At 38.8% G+C, this 15,636-nt stretch overlaps 1 protein-coding gene across 4 annotated transcripts in view; it reads left to right on the top strand.

Annotated features, from left to right (window-relative positions):
* The window catches only part of BCKDHB (branched chain keto acid dehydrogenase E1 subunit beta), a 166,062-nt gene that overhangs the window by 87,707 nt on the left and 62,719 nt on the right, over positions 1 to 15,636 (top strand). The window lies entirely within an intron of this gene.

The following is a 15,636-nucleotide window of genomic DNA, read 5'->3' on the forward strand; positions in this document are numbered from 1 at the left end:
CTATCCTATTTAACTTTGACACTTTTGCTTTTTTAGCCCATCTAGCAGGAATCACAAGCTATACAAGCCTGGTTTTATAGATCACAACACCAGTTTCTGTCACTAGGAGTATGATCTAGGAAATGCTGGTATAGAGTATAAAGAAAGGGTGGAATAAACACAGGGAAGTAAATTCAAGTTGGGTATAAAATGTATAATAATGTCATAGAAAAAGAGCAGTGATTTGAAGGAAAAGAAAATCAAAACATATAGAAATAAGCCAGAATAATGGAAAAGAATAATGTTATTTCCTAAGCAAGGAGTAGGGAGTAGTAAGGGAATCATCAACATAAAGTTGCCATTCAGTGACTTGAGTCAAAGGTATATGTGAAAGGTGCATGAAGATGTTCCTTGTGTTTATAAAATATGAATATAGGCAGTTCAGCAAATCCCCAATTTATGTTGCAGCATGAACTAGAAGCAATTTTTGCTATGCAAGACTTCAGACTTGCATAGCATTGAATGTCATCAGCATATTTTGATAAGCAATGTAGAAAATAAAAGTGAATAGACAAAATGTTACAAACCCAAGATTTCTCAAAGGAAATAAAGCTGTATTATTTCATCAACAAAAACTGAAGTTTATATACTACAAAAAATGTTTGAAAAGTAAGATTCACCAGTGATACTGAAAAGTTCAGTAAAATCAATATAAAAAGATGCTCTTTCATATTAAGAATTTGACTTATGAATTTAATGTGAATCTTTTATACTAATTATCAAACTAAGAGTTATTCTGTATCTTGAAGAGCTTTCTAAAGAGATTGGATACAGCAATAAACATTTGAGATTTTCTGTTTTCTTTTGTAAATAGAAGACCAAGCTTTGTGCCCTGTACTCCACTGCGTGCCCTCTTCTAGACCTTTGCCCCTCATTGCTTGTGAGATTCTCTGCTACGGTGCCTGCACAGTACCTGGGGCTTGCGAGCCCAGCTGCAGGGATTTGGTGGTTGTGTTTGTCTGGCAGAGATGATATTTTTCTGAACTTGTATCACTTTCAAAAGGGGACCAAAATCCAACAAGCAATGAATGTTCTCAGCGTAGTGCCTGTATTTTCTCCACACTAACTCTGAGGCCAAAATTGTTCTGGATGTTACACTGAAGTCTCTTATTATACAGTTTGACTTGCTGTGTGGAAGTATTTTAATTTTCATCTTGTTTCATGTTCTGATGCCTATGACCTGTACAGAAGTCTTGTTTCATAACTATAAGAAATGCAGCAAAAGATGAGTGGACTTCTAAGAAGCTTTCTTTGGTGTTATCATGTCATAAAGTCCAATTTACTCATGAGACTTTATGCATGCTTATTTTATATTTGGTAGACATAGGGAGGAACAAATCTCTCTAAAATGCAACCAGAAAAATCATTATAATAGCAGCCTGTGTTATCAGTTCAGGCTACAAGGGAGTGCTGTGCTCCTCTAGGTTGGAATAAATTCAGTACTGAGGAGAGAAAAAAGGTTTAATGAATTAAATATAGCCAAATATTAAATGTGACACACAGTAATCTGTCTGTACTGTGTAAAACTCCTAGCTACATTTCTTAAAATAAGCAAACAACTCCCAAATCCTAAAATAACATTCAAGTTGGAAAATGAAGTGCTCAAAGATTGTGTGGTGGATTTTTATAAAATCCTCCCCAAAACACACTCCCTAAAGTTGTAAACACAGAGTGTTTACATGTGCAATTAGTCCAGTGTCCAGACACAACAAAAATCCAAGTATTTTATTCATCTGTAGCTCAGCTTGAAGTCTGTTGAGCTTCTGTGAAACACTTCATGAAGAGGTCCATGCAGGAGTGGGCACGCGTGCTAAGAGATGTCCCAGCCGTGAGGTTGCTCATGCACACTCGCTCCTCTTGTTTTTGGGGACAGTCTCACTCCCTGCATGAGAGGGAACACAAGCCATTGCCCTGGCTGCCCTGCCTGCAGGCAATGTTTCAGCCAGCCCCTTGGGGCACATCCTTCTGATGGCAATGATTAACCCAAGCTTGAATCCCACTGGAGCTGAGCTGGACACGGGTTTCTACACAGTGAGAGTGTGCCCTGCCTACTCGGCTTTGGATCTGTCCTGTCTAAAAATTATGGGTTGGAGTAGGCTTTTCCCATGCACCGTGGGAGTATCCTCACTGCTGGCAGGAGCTAAAGTGGTTTCTTTTTTTTTTTTTTCTCTAGAGATGTAGAGGCAAGAATGATACAGGAGCTTGGCAGTTTCCATAGGCACTGAAAGGAGAGGGACAGTAAGCCCTGCCTCATTAGGAGTCTTTAATAAGTGAGAGAACAAGGCTGCCAGTAAGGTTTTGAGGGGCCGTTCCCAGTGTATGAGAATAAATGCCTGCCCTCTTGCAGTATGCTACACATGGCCAGCTTTGCTGCTATGGGATCGTGGTTCACAGATGGAGAGGGTGGGTAGGATGACAGGCGTGCACCAGTAAACAGCTCGCGGTGGATGGAGCAGGGAAAGAAAGCTCAAGACAGCGGGCAACTTCAGACTGCCTGCTTCTCCAGACATTTGTGGCAGGCAGTACCTGGCAAGATCAGGCACTTTTTAGGAAAGCATTCAACCGAGAAAATAATATTTTTAAAGCTTGGCATTAACTTGTGTGCTTTCTATACAGTTATTTTCAAGTGATATATTGAATAACTGCTTTTGCCACTGAAGCAAAATAGCCTTCTCCTGTCCATCGTCAGCTGTGCTGTCTGTTAGGCAGAGGACAGCATTTCTTCCAGATGCATCAAACCCATTTGTCTTCTCCTGTCTGAACTGGTTTTCCTGTGTTGGTGGGGGAGGTGAGTGTGCAGCCGAGTACTTTTTTGTTTCTTATGCAAATTCTTGAAGAGGCACAAGGAGTTTATCCCAGGACAATAAAAAGTGGGAAAGGGGCAGAACACACTGAGAGTCATTGTGGTTCAGTGAAATCAAAAGTTTTGGCTACTGAACAAGTTCAGTGTTGGATTCACCTTAATCAGTCGAGTGTATAGTGTTAGGTATGCTCTTAGTGTTTACTGAGGACATTTTTCCACATTCTGATATTTAATTTGGCATGCAAATGTTCATATGCCTGAGCCTGAACTCCAGCATCATTGTCCTGCTAATGTGTCTGTGTTCGTTCATTATGATTTATAACTTTGAACAATGTGTTTGGCCTTCCATACACTAATTCTGAAAAAGACCAAAAATATGGGCACTGAGGCAGAATTAAAATTTTCTCTTTGCTGTGCACTCCCCTCCTGTTTGCATGTGCATATGTCTAGCTGTTAGAAATCCTTCTCTGTCATGGTTTAACCCTAGCTGGCAACTAAGCCCCACACAGCTGCTCGCTCACTCCTGGTGGGATGGGGGAGAGAATTGGAAGGGTAAAAGTGAGAAAACTCATGGGTTGAGATCAAGACAGTTTAATAGGTAAAGCAACAGCTGCGTGCACAAGGAAAGCAAAATAAGGAATCCATTCACTACTTCCCATGGGCAGGCAGGTGTTCAGCCATCTCCAGGAAAGGAGCGCTCCATCACGCGTAATGGTTACTTGGGAAGACAAACGCCATCACTCCGAATGTCCCCCCCCTTCTTTCTTCCCCAGCTTTCTATGCTGAGCATGACGCCATCTGGTATGGAACATCCCTTTGGTCAGTTGGGGTCAGCTGTCCCAGCTGTGTCCCCTCCCAACTTCTTGTGCACCCCCAGCCTACTCGCTGGTGGGGTGGGGTGAGAAGCAGAAAAGGCCTTGACTCTGTGTAAGCACTGCTCAGCAGTAACGAAAACATCCCTGTGTTATCAACATTATTCTCATCCTAAATACAAAACACAGCACTATACCAGCTACCAGGAAAAAAAAAAAATGAAATCTATCCCAGCCAAAACCAGGACATTCTCTTAGGGGAAAGAAATAATTTATGTTTATACTTAATCTAAGTTACAGTTTGCATTTTCAGAAATAACAATTTTAATTCAAACTTCTTTGAGTAGAACCATGTTGTGATTCTGACATTACGTTTCTGATAGCCCATGGAGCTGATAGAAGTGAGAAGGTTTTGCTCCAAATAGTGAGGAGGGCAAAAAACCTTCCATGGACTGCATATCCTATGTTTTCATTTTCTGCTTTGTGATGTGGTGATATTTTTCCATTTTTCTCTCTACAATATTAGAGTTCAGTAACATCAGCATTTTTAACTGGTATGTAAGCAGAACTAATAATGATTTAGGAGGACATCAAAACTGTGAACTTTCCTACAGCAATTTTGAGTAAATGTTAATGCTGTTGCTGAGAGCAGGCCTTCATATTACACCATGTCAAATCGTCAACTTGTTGCTTAATTCAAATTAATATTAAAAAATCCCTTCCATTTTAATAGGCTTTACAGTGCTTTGAAACTCTGACTCTAGTCTGATAAAGATGATCTGTCTCAGGACTCTAGAACAAGGCAACTCAGCAAAGTAATTACTGATTCAAGGATATTTAACTTATCTTCTGCTTGAAAACCTAACAATACTGCATTTAACTTGCTTTATTTTGTTTGGCATTATCTTTTCTTCCGAATGAGTTATGAGTTGCTTTAGAACTCCAAGTCAGTGGAGCTTTGAACAGCAGTTTATGATGGCATGCCCAAGAGTCCCCCGTAAAAGCGTGGTAATGACCGTTCTTCCAATTTCCAGTGCTTTAGAGCTATAAAAAACTTCTTGGGTGGTTGAAGTCACTCGACCTTTGGCATCATTTCTCAAAACACATCAATGGGATGCTAGAATCCTTTATTAGCCACAGGTATAGCAACTTAGTACCTACTAAGGCACCCTGGCAAGGCAGGGTAAAGAATAATGTGGAGTTTTTTAGTTGCACTGTATGTCAGGTTTACTTCTTTGGAGCAGACACTCAGTAGCTTGTCTTATTTACTTAAAAATTTACTTTAGTCAGTTGGTTTGGGGTTGTAAAGTGTTGATTCACAAAAGCATATTGTTCTGTTTTTTTCCTGGCCTTTCATATTTTGATATGGCCATTAGAAATGGTCTGGCTAGACCATCAATTTAGAGCAACAGACATAGTTCAGAGTAGCATGACTGGAGAAGAGTGGTCTGTGGCATATAAAAATCTATGCAGAATAGAGGAAAAAATGTAGTACAAAACAGAAAAATCTGTGCTTGCATGTTAATAATGGCTCACTGAAGTTTTTAAAATACTGTATATAAGGAACATTGCTTTTTTTCTTTTCTTACAGGTTTACTTTAATACATAAAAGGCCTGTAAAACTGTGTATTTATTGATGTTTTATGTACACACACAAGATCAAATTATTTCAGTTCCGTGCTGAATGTATTCATAGGAGAGGATGTAAAAAGAGCCTCTTGAACTCTTCTGCGTTTCTGTGCCCTTCCAGAGTGCCGTGAATTTTATACTGTTGCTGTTGGCTACATTAAGATCTTTAATACAGAAGAGAAAATGGAATCTGCTGTTTTACTGCCTGAAAAAAACTAGTCTAGCAGCTTCTGCTGCATCCTTGAGAAGGGAACTGCCTGCTCTCCCTGGGGACAGACACAGCTTGTCAGTGCCCAAGTGTCACCCTGGTTTAAAGTCTTAAATCTGGACATATGATTGAAGGATAAGTTATGACAGTGCTGAGTTTCCATGTGATAGTTTAGATAGGCACAGAGGAAGAAATTTTGGAGTAGTTGTCTTTTGACCAGTAGTCCTTTGGAATGTAAGTGGGCACATGTTCATCGCTATCATGTAGGGTTGTAACAGTTGAAAAGCTACAAAAGCCATTAAAATCGATTAAGAATTCCTGAGTAGCAGATGTAAACCCAGAATTAGTTCCTGAGAAAAAGAAAATTGCTAATTTCAGTCAGTTACATGAGCAGAATAACAACACTGGGAGAGAGAGCCCTGCATGTCCCTCCGTTCCTACGGCCTTATCTGCGACGATGCTTCAGACCTCTAGAGAAAGTTCTACTATATACTCTAACACCAGCATAAGAGAATGAACATGAGTTACAATCCTACTTGTAGATATGATTCATATGCTGTATATAGGCAGTGCCTGTGATGCTTTATGTAGTTGTGCTGTGTTTGCTATCACAGTGGGATTTTGAAAGACAGCTTTATTGAAAGAGCAATAGCAGTACAGGCATCTGTCTACATCCCACTGGAAATGTTTGTTACTGTTACCACGCTTAACAGTGAACATCTAAGCAGGAAATGAAGTTATAGGCACACATAGTGCAGATCATGCTGCTGACAGTTTATCTCACAAGGAGGAAAAATCAATGAGGATTTAATGTTAGACGTGACTGAGTGAGGAAGGAAGGTCTGCTTCTACTGTACCAAATGTTGAAGCGGTCATTTTATAAAACACCCTTCAAAACTGAAAAAGTTTCTCTACAAAGAGCCAAAACCATCTTTTATTAATCTATATATGGAAGGTTCTGACTCTGGAAAAGTTGATCCGTGTAGCTGGAATTGTTCCTAAGATACATTGGCTTGGAAATAATATTTTGCTCCCTGTCATCACTGAATAAGTGCCTTTTGTCTGTGTTATGGCAAGTGAAGTTCTGATCACTCAACTGCGTTTTGCTGAAGCACTAAGCATGAACAAATGACTAGCAGTGCAATAAGTTTGACGTCCGAGGAATGTAAGTATCCTCTTGGATGGAAGTCAGAAGCTGGGGACAGAAGCGTTTCGCTCTCTCCCATCACTTGGTGAAGAAGTACCATTTCTCCTGTACATTTTAAAGAAGGTGCTTTCCTAGGTTTAAGGTATTGCAGACTAGGAAGGAATATAGATAAAATGTGGCTCTCTAGTAAAGGTAGCATTAAAAAATACCTGACTCTTAGGCAGGGGGGTAGTAGGAAATGCAGGCTGCTGAGATTTCAGAGCCATTGTCCGGATACTGTATCCTCTCCCTCCCCATGTGTCTCTGGCACTATGGGCTTGGCTCTAAGTCACCAAGTGTGAAAACCTAGGCCCAGGCGATGAAGTCAGTGGAATTAAGATTTCATTCTGAATGCCTTTATGCCTTTTTTTTTTTTTTTTTTTTTTTAGTATTCCATTTCTTTTACAAGTCAGTGTGTGGAAGGGATGGTTGGCCCTAAATGTCACCTGTTAATTTTTTTCTTTAACTGATTGCACATGTGTAGAATTGGAAAGCTTGACTTCTTTACAGCAAAAACTACAGTGCTTTGCCTTTTTGTACCTTCTTTTGTTTAACCAATAACGTTAGTTGTACTGCACACTGATGAATAATCTTGCAATAAGTAAATCTCTGAAAAGCGCAGTGGCTTTGAGCAAAGAAAATGCCAAGAAAGTACTCTAATATTACAGTGTTATGAATAATATTATTGATATATTATAAAAAAAATGAATGTCACCGGGTCTTCTAGAAAGGAAATGTCTCATGGTTTTGCTCTCTCTAGTTTTGTTGATTTCAGCAATATTGCATCAGAATCTTATATGGCTTTGTACTTTATATTACATAAATAACCAGAGTTTATTGTATATTAGGAGAGATAAATCTTAAGCTAGATCAGTCAAAACGTTGTGCATTTTTTGAGAGGACTCAAGTTTCCTCAACACAATGATTCAGTTCAAAATTGCACCCATGCCCCATCAAAAGGTAAAAGAAGCAGTAAAGAAGGAATCCTGGTTTTGCATTACATGCAGAAAGTAGGATACACATTATCCATTAGTCCTTCAAAAATGCAAGTTAACTCTTAGAAGTGTGTCTTGCCTTGCTGGAAGTTATGCAAGGCACTGCAATGCATTTATGGACATCACACAACCCTCTGAAAAACAGGCCACAGTTATGGTGGGTCTGTCGTGGAGAATCAGAAAAGGTAATTTTATTTTTTTTTAACCTTTGATCTTAAAAGTCATTTGTGAGACTATGCAGTTTTCCTTTTTTCAGTCCTTCTCCTACATAGCTTTCTTTTTAAAGGGGTCTGGTTTTTAATTTATATGGTACATGTAGTTAGACTGAGAAGTCTGTATTTGATTCCCTAAATATATGGCCTGACTTAAAAACCCCACATCTGTCCTGAAGCTTGCTGAAACATTCCTGCTGGCTTCTTTCTCTTAGAACTTCTCATTCATGAAAAACAGAGTGAGTATTGGGTATATGAAAAAGGTAATCTAAGTATCTCCTGGTTCTTACTTTTAAAGTTGATATTCCATAAATCATCTGCTTAAGAAATAAAATAAAAAGGACGTAATCACAGTGATAATTTTTCATAGGAAGGTGCTGAAAGGAAAAGGAAAGAAGCATCATGACTTAATGCCAGTGACATTAGTAACTGGTATTAATCTATCTGTATTGAAGTTTTCTGTTGAAGGGTAATTCATCTGAGACCAACTGAACCACTGAGACCAACAAGTCATTAGTTAACTTCAGCAGAGCCAGCATTTCAAAACTGTTTGAAGAAGCTTTTCTAGACTAACTGGTACCTTTTGGGAGAGATCAGGTTTTTATGCAGCAGCTTTGCACTCATAACTGTGTGACTGAAGAGGTGTTAGGTTTTGTGTGCGTATGGATTGTAGTTTGGGGAGTATCTTATTTCTTCTGAGATAGCAGCACTTTCATGGTTAAGAGTGTTTCATGGTTTACAAATTAAATGATCAAATTAGGCTTCCCAGGGACAGAGGTTGATACTTGGCTTGCACATGTATTACGCTAATATGTACAGAAATCTATTATGCTAATATATTGAGATTTTCTTTTGAAATAAGAATAAAATTAACATTTGGAATAAAAATTACTTTTAATTTCCTTCTCTCTGACTTATTTCCTCATCCATGGGCTGAACTTGCCCCAGAGCAAGCATTACTAATATATGGCTTGTGGGGATGGCTTGCAAAAAAGGGTAGCTGAGAATTATGCCTGTTTCAGGCATCTTTCTGTACGAAATTGAGTTTTCATATGTCAGCAAAGTGCACCTTTTAATGACTAAAATTACAGAAAGTTGTCTGACTTCTGTGATTACGTGAGTATGTAATTTTGGCCTCCTATGGTTAAAAACATTGCTTTTTCAGGAACTGATTTAGTTAAAAGATGCAGACATAATAATCCCTACCAGGCACATAACATTTGTTGGACAGTGGAATATCCACTATGGTAAAATAATGCTTTTTCTGTTAAACTGATCATATATTTTCTATTTAATGTGTTGGAAAAGTCTAATAAAAAGTAAGCAGAAATAATTAAAGCTCCACTCTGATCCCATGGTGAGGCTATTACTCATTATTGCTGCTTCTGAACACCACAGCTAAATACACTCTAGATGGCATAATAAAATTAGCTGCTAGTAATTTCAAGGAAAATACCACATACCGGTTTTAAAGTGGAATATAGAATTATAGTGATACATACTAGAGTTGTACTATGAAAACTGTTGAAACTCTTGCAGCCAAGCAAATTCATATTGCAAAAGTTAATTTCTGGTCTGAGTTGTGGTAGTACGTGCTACTATTTGAATTAAAGAAGAAAGAAAAATCTGCTATTGAAACTTGCGTTCCAGTGCTAGTAACTGACACTATGATCAGAACAAAAAGTATTTCTAAACATACAAACATGTATTGCAATAGAAAATCTCTTCACTAATCTGACTGCAGCCCAGTAGTTAAATAAAATTGCAGAATATCTTAAATACAACAGTTTTACAGTGTTAAATAAAATGGAGTTTTGGTTTGTTATTGAAGTTTACAGACTACATAGTTTTATAATTAATAGGTAGTTTTTTCTTTAATCAGCCCTTAAAATATTAATTGTGTCTATATTTTATACTATTAAAAATAAGTCCTCACTGACATTTTAAAATATTTTTGGGAAGCAACCCTGTTTGGTTGCATATGTTCCAGTGTTTTACTGTGGGATGTGGTTCTGTGTATTGTTAGTCCTGCTGTAAGTCATTAGCTGGGAGTTCTGCTGAAAATATGAGAAGATCACTTACACCTGTGGAAGTAGTTCAGTTTTATCTGACTTGAAAAGCCCTTTGCAATATTAAAAATGTATTGCAAGTCTGCAGTCCCAGTCCTGTATTTGCAAGCTAACAGGTATTGTGCCGGCTTCGGTTGGGAGCCCAGCACTTGCTGCGTTATGAGTTGTCTGGCACTTTAAAAAGTCAGCGGAATGAGTGCTAATTATCAGACTTTGCCTAATGTGAATCTTAATCCAGTCCTGCTTCTGCAGCAGTTAAGTTGAGTAGCACTGAGAGATGTATAAATAGTGCCGGTGATTGCAGTGTTTCAAAACAAGACTGAAGTAAATTGTGAAATATGTGAGGACCAATGTATGGGTTACTTCTATTCTTGACTGAATGTGACAATGCTAATACCACAGCCAGGGTCGCAGTGAAAGCAAGCTCTTAAAACACCGCTCTGAAACTATCAGGAAGAATGACTGAAAAGCTCTGAAAGCGTGGGATAACATTAGGAAAGGCTAATGGCGTTTCATGGTTTAATGGATGTACAGATCGTTTTGCTGGTGGCAAGCTATTGAGTTGTGGTGGCCGAGTTAAACCCACATGTGTTTCCTTTACTTTCCCTGTCATCACAAGCAAAGGGAGGAAAGCCTCTTCAAATAGCTGTAAGTTTATTCAATCCATGTGTAATATATCCATAGGGAATGATACCAAGGATCTGCTTCCTGAGAGAGAAAGTACAACCTGAACAGCTGCAAAGGACAGGACAAAAAAGGTTGTTCAAAGTATCAAAACACCCCAAACTCTTCTTCTGTCAGAAGTAAAATCTCCTCCTGTACAAATCCATTGGCTAGAATGGAGTCACTCTGGATATTAAGCTTACAAATGTGTTAACTTGAGTAGAGAGTAACAGCATCATTTTGAACAAAAACCAAAGGCGGTATCTTCTCCCTCCGCCCCTTTGATATCTGTTGAGGGCTAGAAGGAAACCCCTTGGTTTTCTATAAGAACTGTCATTCACCCATTTCCAATGCTGGAGCCTTAATAATTTTCTTGGAAATGGCTGCATTGTGCAATAGCTTTGTTCTTGTAACTGACAGTTTATGTAAAGGCATAAAGGCAAATTCCTGGCTGTATTCCAGGCAGCCCCACTGCTTAGGAGCCTTACACATTCATCATTGCTTTCCCCAGTCAGTTGCAAAGTTTTCTAATCTGTGTTCACTTTTAATTTTGCCACAATTTATTAGCAGTAAGTATATTAAAAACACAAAGCAGTTGAGGAAGATAGCTGATATAAAGAGTTTTCAAATTACTATTAATTTTGGCTTTACAGCTGAAGCGATTAAAATCAATCAAAGTGCAACATGCCTCTTTTCTGCTCTGAATGAAGTGGCAATGTTTGTGCTTTCTGTAACCTTAGGGTATATAAATCGGAAGGAAAAAGAATGGAGAAGTATGGCTGCAGATTTTACTGGCAATTTTCAAGTTTGAAAATAAACAGTAAAATAAATATTGTTTTGATGTGTTTCCAAAATGGAAGAACTCCTCTTAATTTTTTTTTTTTTAACTGTAAAAAGAATCCTCATTCTTTTGAGGTTTTGTTCTTCCCAAGATTTCAAGCTGGATTAAGTCATATGCATGGTGCTGAACTGCTGGTATCCATTGATCATGGAAAATCATGACAATCATTGCATTAAGCTGCATATAGGTGATTTTTTTTCCCTGTACATTTTGACAAAACTTTTTTTAGATAACAAGAAATAATAGGAAAAACTAATTTTTTTTGGAAGAAGCATGCTGCCTTCATCCTATTCTCTTATTACCATGCTAGCAAAAAGCACAGGTTTAGTGTAGCCGTTCTGCTACAGATTCATGTCCGTGTTCGGTGCTAAAGATCATATTGAATTATCCCTACATCATGCTGAATTATTCCTATAGAGATTCTTTGAGGCTGAAAAGGATTTTTTCGTGCTACTGTTTCTTCAGGCTACTGAAGAAACAAATGGCCCACTGAACCATTTTCTCCACTTTCTCATCCCCACTGGGCAACGTGAGCTGCAGCTCTCTAGAAGATCATTAACAGATCTCAGGGACATTTGCACAGCCATGGCCACTCTTCCTTCCATTTTTGCATGCCTTGGGGGGATGGACATGGGAGGCAAATAACGGCTCTTTATTAATAGAGAAATGCCTCCTCTTGTATTCTGTGTTTATGGGTTTTAAATTATCATACATTGAAATTCAAGGGTGTTATGTTAGCAGAAGGCATGAACATTTGCTACCTCTGTCATGCTATGCCAGGGAGCGTGCCCACCATAGCGAAGAGTATTAATTAGGGAAAGCAGGGTAACAAGGGCTTAGAACTATCTCAGTTCTCACAGTAAATCCATATCTATTATTTTAGAAAGATTTCAAATCGTAAAAGCTTTTTGCAAAAGGTTGTTCAGTGTCTAATAACCCTACAATACTGATGTCAGTGACTACGCAAGCAGGCTTTCTAGTTTACTTTGCACTTCCCCATATACAATGCAAACAGATAGCTAATGACTGGGTAAATACAATGGGAATGTACTTTGTGCACTGTGTGTTCTGAGCTTGAGTGTTTTGGTCTTTATTTTGTTTGCCTATTTTTATATTCTTTCACAAGCACATTTTGTAATGATGGAATATTACAGAGTTCCTAGTACAGTACAGGGGAATAACACAAGGAATGTATTGTGCTCACTCTTTTAAAATATGAAATCCTTGCCCATGCCAATTATTTCTGGCTTTTATTCTTTTGAACTAATATAGTATGAACAGGGGTTATGTGTTATGATTCTTTAGCACAAGAGTGTTCCTTCAGAAAAAAAAAATCAGACAAAAATATATGTCCGACTTTGTCGTATCCATTTTCTTTCCTGACCTTTTTTACTTATTTTTTAAATGAAAATCCATGAAAAGTTTAAATGTATGAACTTACAGTTGTCAGTGAGAGGCTGGGGAAAAAGTCATTAGCTGAAAACTACTACCAGTTGCAGTATTAACTCACAAGGATTACATTTGAGTCATGTAAGGAATACGATTTAGAAAACCACAAAAGACAGACATTGAAAGCAAAGTCTTTAAAACCAGGCTGATCTTGGACTTACTAACCCAGCTCAGTATGCCATTCGCTGCCTTTGCTGGAAGTGCCTGCTGCTGCCTGACGTGCGGCTCATTGCCCGACAGGATTCCCGGCTTCTTTTCCGCAGAGCTGCTTTCCAGCCAGCTGCACCCAGCTTGCACTCATGCACAGGGTTCTTGGAGCCTGTGTGCAGGACTTGTTGTGCTTCATGAGGTGCTTGTCAGTCCGTTTCTCTGGCTGCCAGGGTGCCACTGAATAGCTGCTCCAGGTTCCAGCTTATCTGTCCTTTCCCCCTAGTTTGGTGTCACCTGCAATCTTCCTGAGAGTGTGCTCCATCCCATTGTCAAGATTGTTAAGAAAGATGTTGATGAATGTTGATCCCTGAGGAACACGTCTAGTAACCAGCTGCCAATTGGATTTTGTCCTGCTGATCACCACCCTTTGAGCCTGACTGATCCAGCCAGTTTTCCACCCATGCTTGCTTTTTCAACCCGTGTTTCACCAGCTTGGCTAAAGGGAGACTATGGGAGGCTGTTGATAGATTTGCTAAAGTCCTGGTAAAACACTATCTGCTGTTCTCCCCTTGTCCGTTAAGTGTGACATCTCATCTTAGAAGGCAATCAGGCTGATCAGGCAAGATTTGCCCTTCTTAAGTTTATGTTGGCCGTTCCCAAACAACTTGTGGTCCTTGGCCTTCTTGGACATGGCATTGAGGATGACTTGCTCCATCTTTCTAGGAACTTGATGTTAGGCTGACTGGCTTACATCTGCAGAATCACGTTTCTGTAGATCCTCCTTCTTGCCCTGCCTAAAAATGTGAATTAATTATGTTACTATGCAGATCATGTCCCTGCTGTGTCTTGTTCCTGCAATTATACTGGATTTGAGGAAGAAATCAGCTATTATAAAGCTTTATCTGGTACCAGAGAGTACCTCTAAGCAAAAAAATTAACCTTGTGTCAGCCACCTGATTTAGTCTAAAGGTCGTGCTGGGTTTTGTTTATGCAGTACCCAGTGGCCTGAATGGAATGGATTGGCAGAAGTGCATTGGCTAGTCTGTTCTTACATAACTAATTTTCCTAATTAATTTAGAATATTATGGTGGAAAGAAAGGAAAAGTAACGATAGCATTTCTGCAAAAAACCCCTGCTAGTGCCTAGCAGCTATTGTGTCAATATGAAAAGCTGCAGTGACCGTGTGAGACCGGAATGCTTTTGCTATATACCGTGTTAACATCTCTCACTGCCTAAATTACCTCTCATCTGGTCTGTCAAGCCCAGTTGTCATCAAACAGGTCAATTTGGGGTTTGTTTGAACATTCTCCTGACATACTTATCTTTAAGGCTCAAGCAGTGACACCTTGAGATATTTGGAACAGATAAGCTAAATTAATATTTTATTGTTTTTGAGAGAAGGAAGGTATTTATTTTGGAAGTCCAGTGGGCTTCGTATCCTGAAGGGATGCATAGTCTACAGCATCAGATTACTCTGAAGGTTTTTTGTGTTGCATTCCTTTGCAACAGCTGGAGCTGGCCTCAGAAAGTGGACAAATGGAACAGTTCTCTGAAGAAACTTTGGAAAATTTTCTCTCCTAGATTCCTGTTTTGTATATTGCTGGCTGGTGTAGATAAAACTGAACTTTAGTTTGGAAAGTATGGAAGCCCGTGATGTGCTTGCGTGGGAATAATTAGCATCAGAACCACAGTGTTGCAGCCTGGGTGTTCATCTGTTATCTGGGATTACTTGTACCTGTTTCTCCTGAGCAGTTCCTTGATGCTGGATGAGCCTTGGCTGCTGTTGACAAACAGCTTTCACTTTGTCTCTTGCTTTTTGGTGTCAAATAGTTTCTGTGGAGTTTTAGTGTTTGAATCCATTTTATATTTGGGATTACTGGAAGCTATCTAGGTGAAACATAATTGCTGGTTCTTTATGGGGCAATGGACTAGATGTTCTGAAGAATGGTTCAGATCTCCACACTATCAAGTTACATGGGCATGTTACATAATTAACAATTTGCTTTTATTTTGTTTTCTTACTCTTTGTTTTTAATGTATCTTTCTTATTTTCATTTTTGCATTTTCTCAAATGCAGCACTATTCACTTACTTTAGCAGCTCTTTCAAATGTTCTTGGAAGGGAAGCAATCATATGGTCTCACTTAGAAGAAAATACTTTAAAATGATCTAAGGAAAACTTATAATGGTAAACTGATTTGTTTTTAACTCAGGCCATAAAAAATAATTAGAGAAGCGTTTTGAAGTTGCAGGTAAACCTGTTATTGTCTTAAGATGAATTGCAGAGTAAGCAAGTACACTCCCTAAGGGATTTTGCAGAATGCAGCACAAAATGTTTCTGGAAGTCGCAGAGGGGCTGTGGCTTAGAATGCAGGATATGTCCCCTAAACCTTGGCAGTATTGGCAAGCAGCTAATTGAGGTGGGTGCTCATCAACAGTTATTGTGTAGTTATATTGAATTACTGTGTAACTGAGCTCCACTGCTCATGTAATTTACCTCCACTCCTCATCAATGTAATCAGTAAAAATCTCAACAATTGAAAATAAGTTCTTTAAACTTTCAGTTGTTGTACAAAGCCTG

Source organism: Mycteria americana, chromosome 3 (assembly GCF_035582795.1).
Source record: "Mycteria americana isolate JAX WOST 10 ecotype Jacksonville Zoo and Gardens chromosome 3, USCA_MyAme_1.0, whole genome shotgun sequence".
NCBI lineage: Eukaryota > Metazoa > Chordata > Aves > Ciconiiformes > Ciconiidae > Mycteria > Mycteria americana.